This window comes from Capricornis sumatraensis, chromosome 1 (genome assembly GCF_032405125.1).
Source record: "Capricornis sumatraensis isolate serow.1 chromosome 1, serow.2, whole genome shotgun sequence".
Lineage (NCBI taxonomy): Eukaryota > Metazoa > Chordata > Mammalia > Artiodactyla > Bovidae > Capricornis > Capricornis sumatraensis.
In genome coordinates, this window is record NC_091069.1 from 249805717 (window position 1) to 249823555 (window position 17839).

Sequence of the window (17839 nt, forward strand, 5' to 3'; positions counted from 1 at the left end):
TCATCCAAGGGATTCTCCAGGCAAGAATACTGGAGTGGGTTACCATTTCCTTCTCCAGGGGATCTTCCCGACCCAGGGATCAAACCCAGGTCTCCCGCATTGGAGGCAGACGCTTTAACCTCTGAGCCACCAGGGAAGCTAGGAGACCAGGTTTGATCCCTGGGTTGGGAAGATTCTCTTGAAGGAGGAAATGGCAACCCACTCCAGTTTTATTGCCCAGGAAATCCCATGGACAGAGGAACCTGGCAGGCTACAGTCCATATGGTCACAAAGAGTCAGACATGACTGGGCACATGTATACATATTGTCCCGAGAAGGCCCCATGGGGACTTGCTCAGTTACAGTTACACACTTCTGTAAAGCAAAAATAAAACTTCACAATGAAAGCAGGCAAAGCTAGGAATTTTTTAAAGGAAAATTAATGGAGGGACAGAAGATTTACCTATTAGTATAAAAATGTCCATCCCAGAATTTAGAAGCCCCCTCACTGCTCAGCCTCTGTCCACAGCCAGGAGCCCTGTTTAGTTGGAGAAAAGTGTCTATAGAACTGTGTCTTCCAGGGCCCTGCTGTTGGCAGCGCTGGGTGCTTACTGTAACCCTGAGTTCCCAGCCCTTTAGATTCCAAGTCCCTGGGGCTTGGTGGGGCCCAGGCATCTGTGGGATTGATGGACACTCACCGATGCTAACAGTAGCCATCACTAGAGGTGGGGAATGGGTATTTAACAACACTCTGTGAATTTCTGTGTTTTTCCAAAGTTTTATCTAAAGGACTCTTTTTTAAAATTAAATGTTTATTTATTTACTTGGCTGTCCCAGGTCTTAGATGTGGCATGTGAACTCTTAGTTATGGCATATGGGATCTAGTTTTCTGACCAGGGATCGAACCCATCCCTCTTTCATTGGGCGCTCAGAGTCTTAGCCACTGGACCACCAGGGAAGTCCCAGGACTCTTTGTTTTTAGAAAAAGAAAAGTTTTCTTTTGGAATACTGTTCATTCTTGAGGAGTAAATGACATCATAGGAGAATGCTAGATGTGTTATTGAGAAGCAGTTTCAAAACAGTCAATATAATGTGGTTAATACAATTGATAGATTCTATTTAATTGACATATAATTAATAAAAATCCTATGCACAGAAAATAGAGAACAGATCTGTCAGAAGTTTTCCTTTAGATCATGAGGCCATGGGCTTCTCAGATGGTGCTAATGGTAACAAACCTGCCATCTCCCAATGCAGGAGACAGAAGAGACATGGGTTTGATCCCTGGGCTGGAAAGATCCCCTGGAGGAGAGCAGGGCAACCCACTCCAGTATCCTTGCTTGGAAAACCCCAAGGACAGAAGAGCCAGGCAGGCTACAGTCCATGGGGTCACCAAAGAGTTGGACCTGACTGAAGTGACTTAGCACCCACGCATGAGACCATGGTTGGTTCCCTCCCCTAACTTTTTCTATTTCCTTAATCTTCTATAATAACAACGGAGGGATGAATATGAGGGGAGAAGCAGCCTGTATGGAGTGAGTGGGTGTGAGTCCTGGAGCAGCAGGGGGCAGGGGCATGGGGTGGGGAGTCTAGCAGGAGGAAGGGCGGGGCCATGACCACAGCCGTATCTGCCGGGCTGTCTAATGCACGTACAAAATGAGTTTTCAGGCCCTTGTTCTAAGAGTACCAAGGATCTCAGGAAGGCAGCGCCTGAGCCACCCTGGGCACAGCCCCTGTGCTCAGGCCCATGCTGCTAACTGGGCACACACACCACCTGCCACCTGTGAAGCGGTCCTGGCCCCCACCTGGGGCACCCACAGCTGTGGTGGGCATGCAAGCTGGCCTGGGTGTTACCTTCACCTGTCTTTTACTGACTCTGGGCAAGAGCATCCCCTGTAAGCCCCCTTGCTCACCTACTAAAGTGCAAAAGTCAGGACTTCTCTGGCAGTCCCATGGCTAAGACTGCCCTCCCAGTGCAGGGGGCCTGGATTCAGATGCCACAGCTGAAGACCCTGCATACCACAACGAACAGTCAGTGCAGCCAAATAAGTCAATGAATATTTATTTTAAAAGTGCAAGACCCATCCCTTCCTCGCAGGATTCTTTCAAAGTTTACAGAGGCTTTATATGCTTCATGAGTCAGTCCTCGCACATGGCAGGCACTCGTTAGCTGGCAGTGACTGTCAGGTGGTCTTCTTTGCCCCTTCTGTAATGCGTTCAATAGTGTCCCCTCAGAGTCACATCCACCCAGAACCTGAGAATGGAACCTTAATTTGGAAATGAGCTCTTCGAAGATGTAATGAGGTAAGGTGAGGTTAACAGTGGCTGAGGGTGGGCCCCAAATCCAGTGGCTGGTGTGCTTATAAGAATGAGAGGATGCAGAGAGACAGAAAGAAGCACAGCGCATGAGGACAGAGCCACAGGGGAGGGGGCCATGTGAGCATGGAGGCAGAGCCTGGGGTGACTCGGCCACACTCCAAGAGCACCAGGGGCCCCCACGTCAGGAAGACGCAGGGAGGACCCTCCGCTGGGGCCTTCGGAGGAAGCGTGGCCCTGCGGAAGTTTTGATCTCAGGCTTCTGGCCTCCAGAGCTGGGAGATGATACATTTCTATTGTTCTAAGCCACTCCGTTTTTGCCACTTTGTTATAGCCTCTCCAGGGAACGGAGTCCCTCCCTGGTTCAACACACACGCTTCCTAGCACAGATATGAAATTGTGCTTCAGAGGTGTCACACACACCCTTCCGGTCTGCACCAAGCTGGTCTGGAGTTGAAAGACTATGACGTAGGAAGACACACAAGATCTACAAACAGGGGTTTTTTCCATGTCCCAGAAAACGAACACAAGCAGGGCAACCTCAGAATCGGAAGTGGCTCCCCACGATGCTGCAGGATATGAGAGATGCTGGGTTTTGTTATTTGTCGAATACACGAGCACACTTCTGTTGTTAATTTGTACCTAGTGAGCTATTCACATCTGTTCTGCACACTGTCACCTCGTAGGCACCGTCCTGGGTACAGACAAGCAGGACACAGAAAAACCCTGCCCTTGGGGTAGGATGGGGTGGGGGTGTATAATGCTTGTAGAAATGGGAAAATACCTCATTTTCCCAAGTCTTCTCAGATTTTCTGTTCTTGCTTTTCTAATTTTTAAATATTCATTTTCATTTCTCTGTTTGGCTGCCCCGTGTCTTGGTTGTGGCATGCAGGCTCTTCGATCTTCACTGCAGCACATGGGATCTAGTTCCCTGACCAGGAATCAAACGTGGGCCCCCTGCACTGGGAGCGGGGAGTCTTCCCCTGGACCACCAGGGAAGTCCCTTGCCTTTCTTTTTAAACTTTAATTTTTTTTAACTTTTTATATTGAAATAATTTTAGGCTGCAAAAATACTACAGGGTTTTTGTGAATTCTTTATCCGGTTTCCCTAAATGTTAAACTCTTAAAGTGTTGGCTGCTCAGCCATATCAGACTCTTTGCGACCCCATGGACTATGGCCCGGCAGGCTCCTCTGTCCATGGAATCCTCCAGGCAAGAATACTGGAATGGGTTGCCATTCCCTTCACCAGGGGATTTGCCCCAAGGATCAAACCTGTATTGCAGGCAGATTCTTTACTATCTGAGCCAACAGGGACACCCTTAAACTCTCACACAAGCCTAAACATAGTAGTTACCAAAGCCGGAAGTGAGCCTTGAGATGCCCTGGGAGGAGCCTGTGTCCAGAATCCAGGCCCGTCTCACTGCACTCCCACTAGAGTCCTCCTGGCCCACGTTCCTTCCACCTGGCCCTTCCTGGTCAAGTCCTCTGAGCAGACATCAACCCGGGACAGGTTCCCGGCCCCTCGCCTTTTATACCCTTGACACATATAAAGAGGGTGGATTGCCTGTGTCGAGGAATGGTCCTAGTTTGGGCTCGTCTGATGTTTCTCCTGATGAGGTGGAGGCTGTGTGTTTGGGGCAGGGACACCACCAAAGTGATGTTGTCCTTTCAGTGCGTCACTTTGAGGGCATGTGACGTCCATACGTCTCGCTGGTGACGCAGATCTCCATCTTGAGTGAAGGCATGTCTTCGGGGTTTCTCCACTGTAACGTCACTAATTTTCCCATTAACCAATAAGTCCTTTGAGGCTGTAAGAATATCATGTTTGTCATCACCCTTTTGCCACTGATTAATATCCATGGGTGGTTCTTGCCTGCGATGCACAGCAGATTTTGGAAAGTCTCCTAAAGAAGGATAATTTGGCAGGTAGAATTGTCGAGGAAAATTCAGCTGACAAGAAGAAAAAAAGAGAACTTTATTTGAGCCAAATTGAGGACTATAAGCCAGGAAAAAGTCTTATAGAAAATTCTGAAGACTCTTCTGGCTGTTAGAAGTCAAAGGCATGGTCATATACATTTTCGAGACAAAGAACCATCCATCAAAATGACACACTGACATTTTAGATACAGTTCACCAAGGATACATAGTCCAGTCACCATGATCCCCTACGAAGTTGGGAAAGAATGCTGTCTTCTAAGAAGTCACATTGCCAGCGTCAGAAAACACAAAACAAAACAAAAATGATCTTTATGGTTGAACAGGCATTCTCACTTTTGAGGAGGTCTGGTTAATGTATAATTTGGATGCACTTGGCCATCAAAGGTAGAAGGAGGCCTGAAAGGACAGAATTTTATGCTTCATTTTCTCATCCTGCCTTAAAATATAAATTTTATTTCGTCTGAACAAAGACATGTATTTTTTAGTTCCATTGAATATGCAAGAAACCCTTCATTGGCCATCAGCATCTAATAGCTGTATACACTGTCAAGTATGTTGAGTTGTACAAAAAGTTCATTTAGCTTTTTCCATAACATCTTAGGGGAAAACCCAAGTGAACTCTTTGGCCAACCCAATATTTTTAAAGTATATGTTGCTCCATTTCATTATATTATTTTGGTGAGATTCTTTGTTGGAAGTTCACTGAATGTCTATTAAAATTGCCCTTTCCTCTGAGTTTTGTTGTCCCTTTTCCTGTTTTGGCTTTTCCCAGAGCACTGTCCTCTCTGGAGTGCAAGGATTTGTTACTTTACTGCCTGGTATCTCTGCTGAGTCCTGGCTGGTGAGGCAGGGATCTTGTCCTGCTCAACAGTGCCACTGCTGGTGAAAAACTTAAATAGCTTTTTCAAACAGAAAAAGTTGGATGAATAGGGCAATGAACACTTGTATTCATGCCCTGGAGTCAATCCTTGTTAACATTTTGCCATATTTCCTTGTGTACTCCATGCATGTCATCATTTATCCATTTATTGACATCACAACATTTAACTCTCACCGAACATGTCACCGTTATTTCCTAAAAGTTGAGGCATTCTTCTCCACCATGTGCTGGCAAACTATAATCACTGGGCCTAATCCTGGCCCATCACTTATTTTTGTAAATAAATTTTTATCAGAGTCTCATCCATTCATTTACATGTTGCCTGTAGCTGCTTTATGCACCAAAGGAGCAGTTGTTTGGGCCCACAGAGATGGAAATATTTACTGCCTTGCCTGTGCAGAAAAGCATTAATATTAGGCCAGAGTGTTATCCTTAGGGAGTCCAGCAAATGAGTTTGACCCTTAGCTGGGAACCTGGATTTGGGGATTTTTCTCATCTCCCTTAAAACTCAACATTCAAAAACTTAAGGTCATGGCCTCCAGGCCCATCACGTCATGGCAAATAGATGGGGGAAAAGTGGAAGTAAAGGCAGATTTTATTTTCTTAGGCTCCAAAATCACTGAAGATGGTCACTATGCTTCTGAATAGTGTGTGGGTCGGGCTGCTTACCACTCAAAAGGCAATACACAGGCCAGGTTGGTGGAAAGGGGAGTTTGCTTTATTTCAGATGTTGACAATTGTCTGGGGGGTAGGGTGGCAGACATCTGTCCAAGGCTGACTCCCACTCCCTGAAAAGCAGGGATTGAGAGCTTTTATCGACAGAGTTGCAGATGATACTACCCTTATGGCAGAAAGTGAAGAGGAGCTAAAAACCTTCTTGATGAAAGTGAAAGAGGAGAGTGAAAAAGTTGGCTTAAAGCTCAACATTCAGAAAACCAAGATCATGGCACCTGGTCCCATCACTTCATGGGAAATAGATGGGGAAACAGTGGAAACAGTGTCAGACTTTATTTTGGGGGGCTCCAAAATCACTGCAGATGGTGACTGCAGCCATGAAATTAAAAGACACTTACTCCTTGGAAGAAAAGTTATGATCAACCTAAACAGTATATTCAAAAGCAGAGACATTACTTTGCCGACTAAGGTCCGTCTATTCAAGGCTATGGTTTTTCCAGTGGTCGTGTATGGATGTGAGAGTTGGACTGTGAAGAAGGCTGAGCGCCAAAGAATTATTGCATTTGAACCGTGGTGTTGGAGAAGACTCTTGAGAGTCCTTTGGACTGCAAGGAGATCCAACCAGTCCATTCTAAAGGAGATCAACCCTGGGATTTCTTTGGAAGGAATGATGCTAAAGCTGAAGCTCCAGTACTTTGGCCACCTCATGTGAAGAGTTGACTCATTGGAAAAGACTCTGATGCTGGGAGGGATTAGGGGCAGAAGGAGAAGGGGACGACCAAGGATGGGATGGCTGGATGGCATCACTGACTTGATGGACGTGAGTCTGAGTGAACTCCGGGAGTTGGTGATGGACAGGGAGGCCTGGCGTGCTGCGATTCATGGGGTCGCAAAGAGTCAGACATGACTGAGTGACTGAATTGAACTGAACTGATAGACAGAGTTGGGGTGGAAAGCAGAAAGAGCACAGTCATCTTCAAATTGGTCATCAGTGCTCTGACCAGCATCATCTTGGTTGTTTTAGGTACAGTTAGTCTTCAGTTCCAGGGTCCATTTGTTCCCATCTCTTTGCAGCCAGTTCTCGGATGTGTGGCAACTCATGTCCTGGGGACAGCCTGGACATCATGTAGTTAAATTCTCCACCTGGTGTTTTGGTATCTGTAGGACAGCTCACAGGACATGAATCAGAATGTTATCTATAGCCCTTGAGAAAGAACGAAAGGTCCATGACTATGCTTAACGACTACACTATTATCACTTAGTCTCCTTAGACTGTTTCTCTTTGTTTTCACATGGTCTCATTTCTCTGATTAAACTTTTTCTTTGACTAAAGTTTTCCACATGCAAAAGGCAGGCAGAAGATATGCAGGGCAGGCAGGCAGCAAGGACCATAGGGTCCTGCTCTGTTTCAGCTGCAACCAGGAAATTAAAAGACGCTTGCTCCTTGGAAGTAAAACTATGACAAACATACAGAGTGTATTAAAAAGCAGAGACATCATTTTGCTGACATATGCCTGTATAGTCAGAACTATGATTTTTCCAGTGGTCATATATGCATGTGAGAGTTGGGCCATAATGAGGGCTGAGCACTGAAGAATTGATGCTTTTGAATTGTGGTGCTGGAGAAGACTCTTGTCTTGGACTCCCTTGGACTGCAAGGAGATGAAATCAGTCAATCCTAAAGGAAATCAATCCTGAATATTCCTTGGAAGGACTGATGCTGAAACTGAAGCTCCAGTCCTTTGGCCACCTGATGCAAACAGCCAACTCACTGGAAAAGACCCTGATGTTGGGAAAGACTGAGGGTAGGAGGAGAAGGGGGAGATAGAGGATAATATGGTTGGATGGCATCCGACTCAGTAGAGATGAGTTTGAGCTAACTCCGGGAGATAGTGAAGGACAGGGAGGCCTGGCATGCTGCAGTCTATGAGGTCAGAAAAAGTCAGACTCCACTTAGTGAGTGAATGACAACAACCCCAGCACCCTAACTGTGATAAGAGTGACTCATGGGCCTAAGGCGTTTGGAGCAACAACACAGCAGGTGCTGGGCATCTGCCCTCCCTGTGGGAGTCTGGAGTTCGGGTGTGTCTGGTAGAGGCAGCTGTGACCAGCTCATAATAACAACTCTGGGCTTTTTGTTTTATTTTAACTTCTTAGCGGTGTTTCGAGTCATTCGGGAGACCAGGGATCTCGTCAGTGGAAGTGGAGAGTGTCGGCTACGGGACCACCAGGAAAGTCCCCTAAATGCTCCGGATTCTGATCTCTAACAAGCTCCTTCTGACATTCAATGGGTTGCCATAGCTGTTTGATCGGAAGTTAGGGGAACACGTGCTCTTTAAACCTTTTCCCTGTGCTTTGAATCCTTTTGCCATAATAAATCACAGCCAAGAGTCTTCCTAGTGAATCAGTGGATCTGGGGATCCTGGGTCCCCCTGACATATGACTCATTACTGAAAAAGGCTACTGAGGGGCGCTGTCCTGGAACAGGTTCGAGACTGCCTCCCCCTGCTCTGTGTGCCGCCTTCTGCCTTTCTGTGTTCCAGGCCGGTCTCGGACCTACAGGGTGGACGAGGTCAGTGCAGCGTGCCCCACGGGTGACAGTGCTGTAGCGTGGGGGCCCTCCAGGGTGGCAGGCCACTGCGGGCATAGGTGATACTCCCGCAAACCCCGCCGTGACTACCCTCCCCTGGCATCGTGGCATTTTCTGATGACCTTGGCCTGAACCAACATTCACTGGATTCATTGTGGACTTTCTACAATTCCACCTTTTCTCTGTCTGTGCTCACTGGCATTCTTTGCTAAAGAAGAGCCTTCCCTCAGCAGCCAAGGGTGAACTACAGCACCTCTCCGCCTCCCAAAAGGCGGGCAAATGCTGGCTTCCTTTTATGCGGGGGACGACCCGTGAAGGGTCGAATCCTGGGAGCTGCTCCGCAGGTATGCGGAGCCTTAGGCGTTGACCTAAGCTCCCTGTCCCGCCACCCTCAAGAATTTTTACAGCCCTTAAGGCTCCAGGCCGTCTTGCTCCAGGAGGTCTGGCTCTTGCAACATGTCTTAGAAGATAGATTACTTATGCATACATTGGTAGGGGTCTGGTGATAGTATTTGGAGATTAAAGAATAACCTTGTACATGTCTTAAGTCACGTACTTTACCCTATAAATACCGTGGCCTAATAAAGGAAGGCATCAGACATAGTGGGTCTGATCCTCTCAACCCCATCTTTTCTCTCTCTCTTATTTTTCCACGCGGGGACACTCCGTTTCTCTCCCCTTGCAGGTGCGACTCTTGCTTGTGCTGGCCGCGGCAGGTGGCGCCCAACGTGGGGCCCGAGATCGACAGCTTCTCCTCGCCACTGCTCATATTAAGTCGAAAAGAGTGAGTATATAGGTATACTAGCGACTATCAAGGAAGGAGCAGTAAGGTATATCGTTGAGAGTATAAATATGGGACAGACGCATAGTCGTCAACTCTTTGTACATATGCTATCTGTAATGTTAAAACACCGGGGAATTACTATTTCTAAACCTAAATTAACCAATTTTCTTTCATTTATTGAAGAAGTTTGTCCTTGGTTCCCCAGAGAAGGCACGGTGAGCTTAGAGACGTGGAAAAAGGTAGGGGAACAAATTCGGGCTCATTATACTTTACATGGCCCTGAAAAGGTTCCTGTAGAAACTTTATCTTTTTGGACACTAATTCGGGATTGCTTGGATTTTGATAATGATGAATTAAAACGTTTAGGAAATTTATTAAAACAGGAAGAAAATCCTCTTCATGTTCCTGATTCGGAGCCCACGTATGCTGTTCCCAAGGGAATTAAAGGTGACCCTCCCTTTTGTAACTTGTCGCGTCCGCCAGATAATGATGATTCACTTTCCTCCACAGATGAGGCAGAATTAGATGAAGAGGCTGCTAAATACCATCAAGAAGATTGGGGTTTTTTGGCACAAGAAAAGGGGGCGTCAACATCTAAAGATGATTTGGTTGAATGTATAAAAAATCTCACTGTTGCCTTGCAGAACTTAGGAATTAAGTTTCCTAGTAACAGTTTAAAATCCCCTTCTGCTCCCCTTCTCCCTCCTGCCTATGCTCCTTCCGTAGTTGCTGGTCTCGATCCCCCTCCGGGGCCTCCTCCTCCTCCTCCATCTGAGATGGTGTCTCCGCTACAAAAGGCATTGAGACAAGCACAACGACTTGGTGAGGTTGTCTCCGATTTTTCCCTTGCTTTTCCTGTCTTTGAAAATAATAACCAGCGTTTCTATGAAGCACTGCCTTTCAAGCAATTGAAAGAGTTAAAGGTCTCTTGTTCACAATACGGTCCTACCGCTCCATTCACTATTGCTATGATAGAAAATCTGGGTACTCAAAATCTACCCCCAAATGATTGGAAACAAATAGCTAGAGCTTGTCTTTCAGGGGGAGATTATTTATTATGGAAATCTGAATATTTTGAACAGTGTGCCCACATAGCTGATATTAATCGGCAGCAAGGTATACAAACCTCCTATGAAATGTTAATTGGTGAAGGCGCTTTCCAGGCTACTAATACTCAACTTAATTTTTTGCCTGGTGCATATCCACAAATATCAAACGCAGCCAGACAGGCATGGAAAAAACTTCCTAGCTCCGGTACTAAGACAGAAGATCTTTCAAAAGTCCGACAGGGACCTGATGAGCCTTATCAGGACTTCGTGGCACGACTCTTAGATACTATAGGTAAGATAATGTCAGATGAAAAGGCTGGGATAGTATTAGCAAAACAATTGGCTTTTGAAAACGCTAACTCTGCCTGTCAAGCTGCTTTAAGACCTTATAGAAAGAAGGCAGATCTGTCTGATTATATTCGCATTTGTGCTGACATTGGACCTTCCTACATGCAAGGCATTGCCATGGCAGCGGCTTTACAAGGAAAAGGCATTAAAGAGGTACTTTTTCAGCAACAAGCCAAAAACAGGAAAGGATATCAAAAATCAGGTAATTCAGGTTGTTTTGTTTGCGGCCAACTTGGTCATCGGGCCGTAATGTGCCCCCAAAAACAACAGCAACAAACTCCTGCTAATCCTCCTACTCCATGTCCACGATGTAAAAAAGGAAAGCATTGGGCTCGAGATTGTCGTTCTAAGACGGATGTTCAAGGTAATCCCTTACCTCCGCTTTCGGGAAACTGGGTGAGGGGCCAGCCCCTGGCCCCGAAACAATGTTATGGGGCAACACTGCAGGTTCCCAAAGAACCATTGCAGACCTCTATCGAGCCACAAGAGGCAGCGCGGGATTGGACCTCTGTGCCACCTCCTACACAGTATTAACTCCGGAGATGGGGGTTCAAACCCTTGCTACAGGGGTGTTTGGGCCTTTACCTCCAGGAACTGCTGGACTGCTTTTGGGGCGTAGCAGTGCGTCTTTAAAAGGGATACTTATTCATCCTGGTATAATTGACTCTGATTATACCGGAGAGATAAAAATATTAGCCTCCGCTCCTCATAAAATTATTGTAATTAATGCAGGACAACGTATAGCTCAACTCCTTTTAGTTCCATTAGTTATACAAGGAAGAACAATTAACCGAGATCGTCAGGACAAAGGTTTCGGGTCCTCTGACGCCTATTGGGTGCAAAATGTTACCGAGGCACGACCAGAATTTGAACTGCACATCAATGGTAAGCTTTTCCGCGGAGTGCTTGATACCGGGGCTGATATTAGTGTTATTTCTGATAAACACTGGCCCACTACATGGCCTAAACAAATAGCCATTTCTACTCTTCAAGGTATTGGCCAAACTACTAATCCAGAACAAAGTTCGTCCCTTCTTACTTGGAAGGATAAAGACGGCCATTCAGGCCAATTTAAACCCTATATTCTGCCCCATCTTCCGGTTAATCTGTGGGGGCGTGATATATTAAGTAAAATGGGTGTATATTTATATAGTCCTTCACCCACTGTAACAGATTTAATGTTAGATCAGGGTTTACTCCCTAACCAAGGTTTAGGCAAACAACATCAAGGCATCATTTTACCCCCTGATTTAAAATCTAATCAGAGTCGAAAAGGCTTAGGGTGTTTTCCCTAGGGACCTCTGATTCTCCTGTGACACATGCCGATCCTATTGATTGGAAATCTGAGGAACCGGTATGGGTTGATCAGTGGCCCCTAACACAAGAAAAACTTTCTGCCGCACAACAGCTGGTGCAGGAACAGCTGAGACTTGGGCATATTGAACCTTCTACCTCTGCATGGAATTCCCCAATTTTTGTTATTAAAAAGAAATCAGGAAAATGGAGATTACTACAAGACCTTCGTAAGGTAAATGAAACAATGATGCATATGGGAGCCCTACAACCTGGGCTACCCACTCCTTCTGCTATACCTGACAAATTTTTTATCATTATTATAGATTTAAAAGATTGCTTTTACACTATTCCTCTTGCACCCCAAGATTGTAAAAGATTTGCTTTTAGTTTGCCCTCTGTTAATTTTAGAGAGCCTATGCAACGCTATCAATGGAGAGTCCTTCCACAAGGAATGGCTAATAGCCCTACGCTGTGTCAAAAGTTTGTTGCTGCAGCGTTAGCTCCTGTTCGTCAGCGTTTTCCTCAGTTATATTTAGTGCATTATATGGATGATATATTATTAGCTCATGCTGACGAACATCTATTGTATCAAGCCTTTTTTATTCTAAAACAACACTTGAGTCTTAATGGTCTTGTCATAGCTGATGAAAAAATTCAAACTCACTTTCCCTATAATTATTTGGGCTTCTCCCTATATCCTCGGGCTTATAGTACTCAATTAGTCAAGTTACAGACTGATCATTTAAAAACTCTAAACGATTTTCAAAAGCTCCTGGGAGATATTAATTGGATACGCCCTTATTTAAAATTACCCACTTACACCTTACAACCATTATTTGACATCCTTAAAGGTGACTCTGACCCTGCGTCACCCCGAACACTTTCTTTAGAAGCACGATCAGCCTTACAATCAATAGAAGAAGCTATTAGACAACAACAGATTACTTATCTTGATTACCAACGATCATGGGGTCTGTATATACTTTCCACCCCACGAGCACCTACAGGGGTTCTTTATCAAGATAAGCCTTTGCGATGGATATATCTATCAGCTACTCCAACTAAACATTTGCTTCCTTATTATGAGCTTGTTGCAAAAGTTGTAGCAAAAGGACGTCATGAAGCCATCCAATATTTTGGTATGGAACCCCCTTTCGTTTGTATTCCTTATGCTTTGGAACAACAAGATTGGCTTTTTCAATTTTCAGATAATTGGCCTATAGCTTTCGCAAATTATCCGGGACGGATTACTCATCATTATCCTTCTGATAAATTGCTACAATTTGCTAGCCTTCATGCCTTTATTTTTCCAAAAATAGTTCGCCGACAACCCATTCCTAAAGCAACACTTATATTTACAGATGGATCTTCTAATGGTACTGCAGCTTTAATTATTAACCATCAAACCTATTATACGCATACCAGTTTCTCTTCTGCCCAGGTTGTAGAATTATTTGCAGTCCATCAAGCATTACTAACTGTACCCACTTCTTTCAATTTATTTACAGACAGTTCCTATGTGGTCGGTGCTTTACAGATGATTGAAACTGTTCCAATTATTGGCACAACCTCTCCTGACGTTCTTAACTTATTTACATTAATTCAACAGGCACTTCACCGTCGTCAATACCCGTGTTTTTTTGGACATATTCGTGCACATTCCACCCTTCCTGGTGCCCTGGTACAAGGCAATCACATTGCGGACGTTCTTACTAAACAGGTGTTTTTTCAATCAGCTATCGATGCGGCTCAAAAATCTCATAACTTACATCACCAAAATAGTCATTCTTTACGGTTGCAATTTAAGATTTCCCGTGAAGCTGCACGACAAATCGTAAAATCTTGCTCTACCTGTCCTCAATTCTTTGTTCTCCCTCAATATGGAATCAACCCTCGAGGTTTACGCCCTAATCACCTTTGGCAAACAGATGTCACTCACATTCCTCAATTCGGGCGTCTCAAATATGTTCATGTCTCTATCGACACTTTTTCCCATTTTCTTATGGCCTCCCTTCATACTGGAGAATCAACTCGTCATTGTATTCAACATTTGCTTTTTTGCTTTTCTATTTCAGGAACCCCACACACCCTTAAAACTGATAATGGACCCGGTTATACTAGCCGTTCTTTCCAACGTTTTTGTCTTTCTTTTCAAATTCATCATAAGACAGGAATTCCATATAATCCACAGGGACAAGGTATTGTGGAACGAGCCCATCAACGCCTTAAACATCAATTATTAAAACAAAAAAAGGGGAATGAACTGTATAGTCCCTCACCGCATAACGCCTTAAATCATGCTCTTTTTGTTCTAAACTTTTTAACTTTAGACGCAGAAGGCAATTCAGCAGCCCAACGTTTTTGGGGAGAACGGCCCTCCTGCAAAAAACCACTTGTACGATGGAAGGATCCACTTACCAATCTGTGGTATGGGCCAGACCCTGTATTAATATGGGGACGGGGACATGTTTGTGTTTTTCCACAGAATGCCGAAGCGCCGCGCTGGATCCCGGAGAGGCTGGTACGCGCGACGGAGGAACTCCCTAACATATCAAATGAACCGCATGACATTGGATGAGCCCGCGAGTGAGCTGCCTACCCAAAGGCAGATTGAAGCGTTAATGCGACATGCTTGGAATGAGGCTCATGTACAACCTCCAGCAACACCTACCAATATCTTGCTCATGTTATTGTTGTTGTTACAGCGGATACAATACGGAGAGGCTACGGCTTTTTGGGCATACATCCCTGACCCGCCTATGATTCAATCATTAGGCTGGGATAAAGAAATAGTACCTGTCTATGTCAACGACACAAGTCTTTTAGGAGGAAAATCCGATACTCATATTTCCCCTCAGCAAGCTAATATTTCCTTTTTTGGTCTTACTATGCAATATCCTATGTGCTTTTCTTATCAATTACAACATCCTCACTGTATACAGGTGTCAGCTGATATATCCTATCCTCGAGTGACTATTTCTGGCATCGATGAGAAAACCGGAAAAAGATCGCACCGTGACGGGGCGGGACCTCTCGACATTCCGTTTTGTGACAAACATCTAAGCATCCGCATGGGAATAGACATTCCTTGGACTTTATGTCGAGCCCGGGTTGCGTCGGTGTACAACATAAACAATGCCAATACCACCTTTTTATGGGATTGGGCACCTGGGGGAAAGCCTAATTTTCCTGAATATCGAGGACAGCATCCACCCATTCTCTCTGTAAACACTGCTCAGATATTTCAAACAGAACTGTGGAAACTTTTGGCTGCTTTTGGTCATGGTAATAGTCTATATTTGCAACCCAATGTCAGTGGGAGTAAATATGGTAATGTAGGAGTTACAGGGTTTCTATATCCCCGAGCTTGTGTCCCTTACCCATTCATGCTGATACAAGGCCTTATGGAAATAACATTGTCATCAAATATTTATCATTTAAATTGTTCTAATTGCATACTTACCAATTGTATAAGAGGTGTTGCAAAAGGAGACTCATACTGTAGATTCCTTGTCATATAATGTTACTAAAGTAATGGGAACACAAGAAGATATAGATAAAAAAAATAGAAGATAGATTATCAGCTTTACATGATGTGGTTAGAGTTCTAGGAGAACAAGTTCAGAGCATTAGCTTTCGCATGAAAATTCAATGTCATGCTAATTATAAATGGATTTGTGTTACAAAAAAGGCTTATAATGCATCTGACTTTCCTTGGGATAAGGTGAAAAAACATCTACAAGGAATTTGGTTTAATACTAATGTTTCTTTAGATTTATTGCAATTACATAATGAAATTCTTGATATTGAAAATTCTTCTAAAGCTACTTTAAATATTGCTGATGCTGTTAACAATTTTGTGCAAAATTTATTTTCTAATTTCCCTAGCTTGCATTCACTATGGCGAAGCATAATTGCTGTGGGCGCGGTTTTGACTGTTGTGCTAATCGTGATTTGTCTGGCTCCTTGTCTTATTCGTAGTATTGTTAAAGAAGTTTTACATGTCAAAATTCTGATACATAAAAACATGTTGCAACAGCGACACCTTATGGAGCTTTTAAAAAATAAAGAGAGGGGAGATGCGGGGGACGACCCGTGAAGGGTCGAATCCTGGGAGCTGCTCCGCAGGTATGCGGAGCCTTAGGCGTTGACCTAAGCTCCCTGTCCCGCCACCCTCAAGAATTTTTACAGCCCTTAAGGCTCCAGGCCGTCTTGCTCCAGGAGGTCTGGCTCTTGCAACATGTCTTAGAAGATAGATTACTTATGCATACATTGGTAGGGGTCTGGTGATAGTATTTGGAGATTAAAGAATAACCTTGTACATGTCTTAAGTCACGTACTTTACCCTATAAATACCGTGGCCTAATAAAGGAAGGCATCAGACATAGTGGGTCTGATCCTCTCAACCCCATCTTTTCTCTCTCTCTTATTTTTCCACGCGGGGACACTCCGTTTCTCTCCCCTTGCAGGTGCGACTCTTGCTTGTGCTGGCCGCGGCACTTTTACTTGTCAGTAAATCCTTAAAGATGATGCTGTGAGAGTGCTGCACTCAATATGTCAGCAAATTTGGAAAACTCAGCAGTGGCCACAGGACTGGAAAAGGTCAGTTTTCATTCCAATCCCAAAGAAAGGCAATGCCAAAGAATGCTCAAACTACCGCACAATTGCACTCATCTCACACACTAATAAAGTAATGCTTAAAATTCTCCAAGCCAGGCTTCAGCAATACATGAACCATGAACTTCCAGATGTTCAAGCTGGTTTTAGAAAAGACAGAGGAACCAGAGATCAAATTGCCAACATCCGCTGGATCATTGAAAAAGCAAGAGAGTTACAGAAAAACATCTATTTCTGCTTTCTTGACTATGCCAAAGCCTTTGACTGTGTGGATCACAATAAACTGTGGAAAATTCTGAAAGAGATGGGAATACCAGACCACCTGACCTGCCTCTTGAAAAATCTGTATGCAGGTCAGGAAGCAACAGTTAGAACTGGACATGGAACAACAGACTGGTTCCAAAGAGGAAAAGGAGTACGTCAAGGCAGTATATTGTTACCCTGCTTATTTAACTTATATGCAGAGTACATCATGAGAAACACTGGGCTGGAGGAAGCACAAGCTGGAATCAAGATTGCCGGGAGAAATATCAATAACCTCAGATATGCAGATGACACCACCCTTATGGCAGAAAGTGAAAAAGAACTAAAGAGCCTCTTGATGAAAGTGAAAGTGGAGAGTGAAAAAGTTGGCTTAAAGATCAACATTCAGAAAACTAACATCATGGCATCTGGTCCTGTCACTTCATGGGAAATAGATGGGGAAACAGTAGAAACAGTGGCTGACTTTATTTTTCTGGGCTCCAAAATCACTGCAGATGGTGATTGCAGCCATGAAATTAAAAGACACTTACTCCTTGGAAGGAAAGTTATAACCAACCTAGACAACATATTAAAAAGCAGAGACATTGCTTTGCCAACAAAGGTCCATCTAGTCAAGGCTACAGTTTTTCCAGTGGTCATGTATGGATGTGAGAGTTGGACTGTGAAGAAAGCTGAGTTCAGAAGAATTGATGCTTTTGAACCGTGCTGTTGGAGAAGACTCTTGAGAGTCCCTCGGACTACAAGGAGATCGAACCAGTCCTCCTAAAGGAGATCAGTCCTGGGTGTTCATTGGAAGGACTGATGCTAAAGCTGAAACTACAATCCTTTGGCCACCTGATGCGAAGAGCTGACTCATTGGAAAAGACCCTGATGCTGGGAAAGATTGAGGGCAGGAGGAAAAAGGGACGACAGAGGATGAGACGGTTGGATGGCATCACCGACTCAGTGGGCATGGGTTTGGGTGAACTCCGGGAGTTGGTGATGGACAGGGAGGCCTGGCATGCCGTGGTTCATGGGGTCGCAAAGAGTTGGATACGACTGAGCGACTGAACTGAACTGAGAATAAATGGGGAGAAGGCAGTGGCAACCCACTCCAATACCC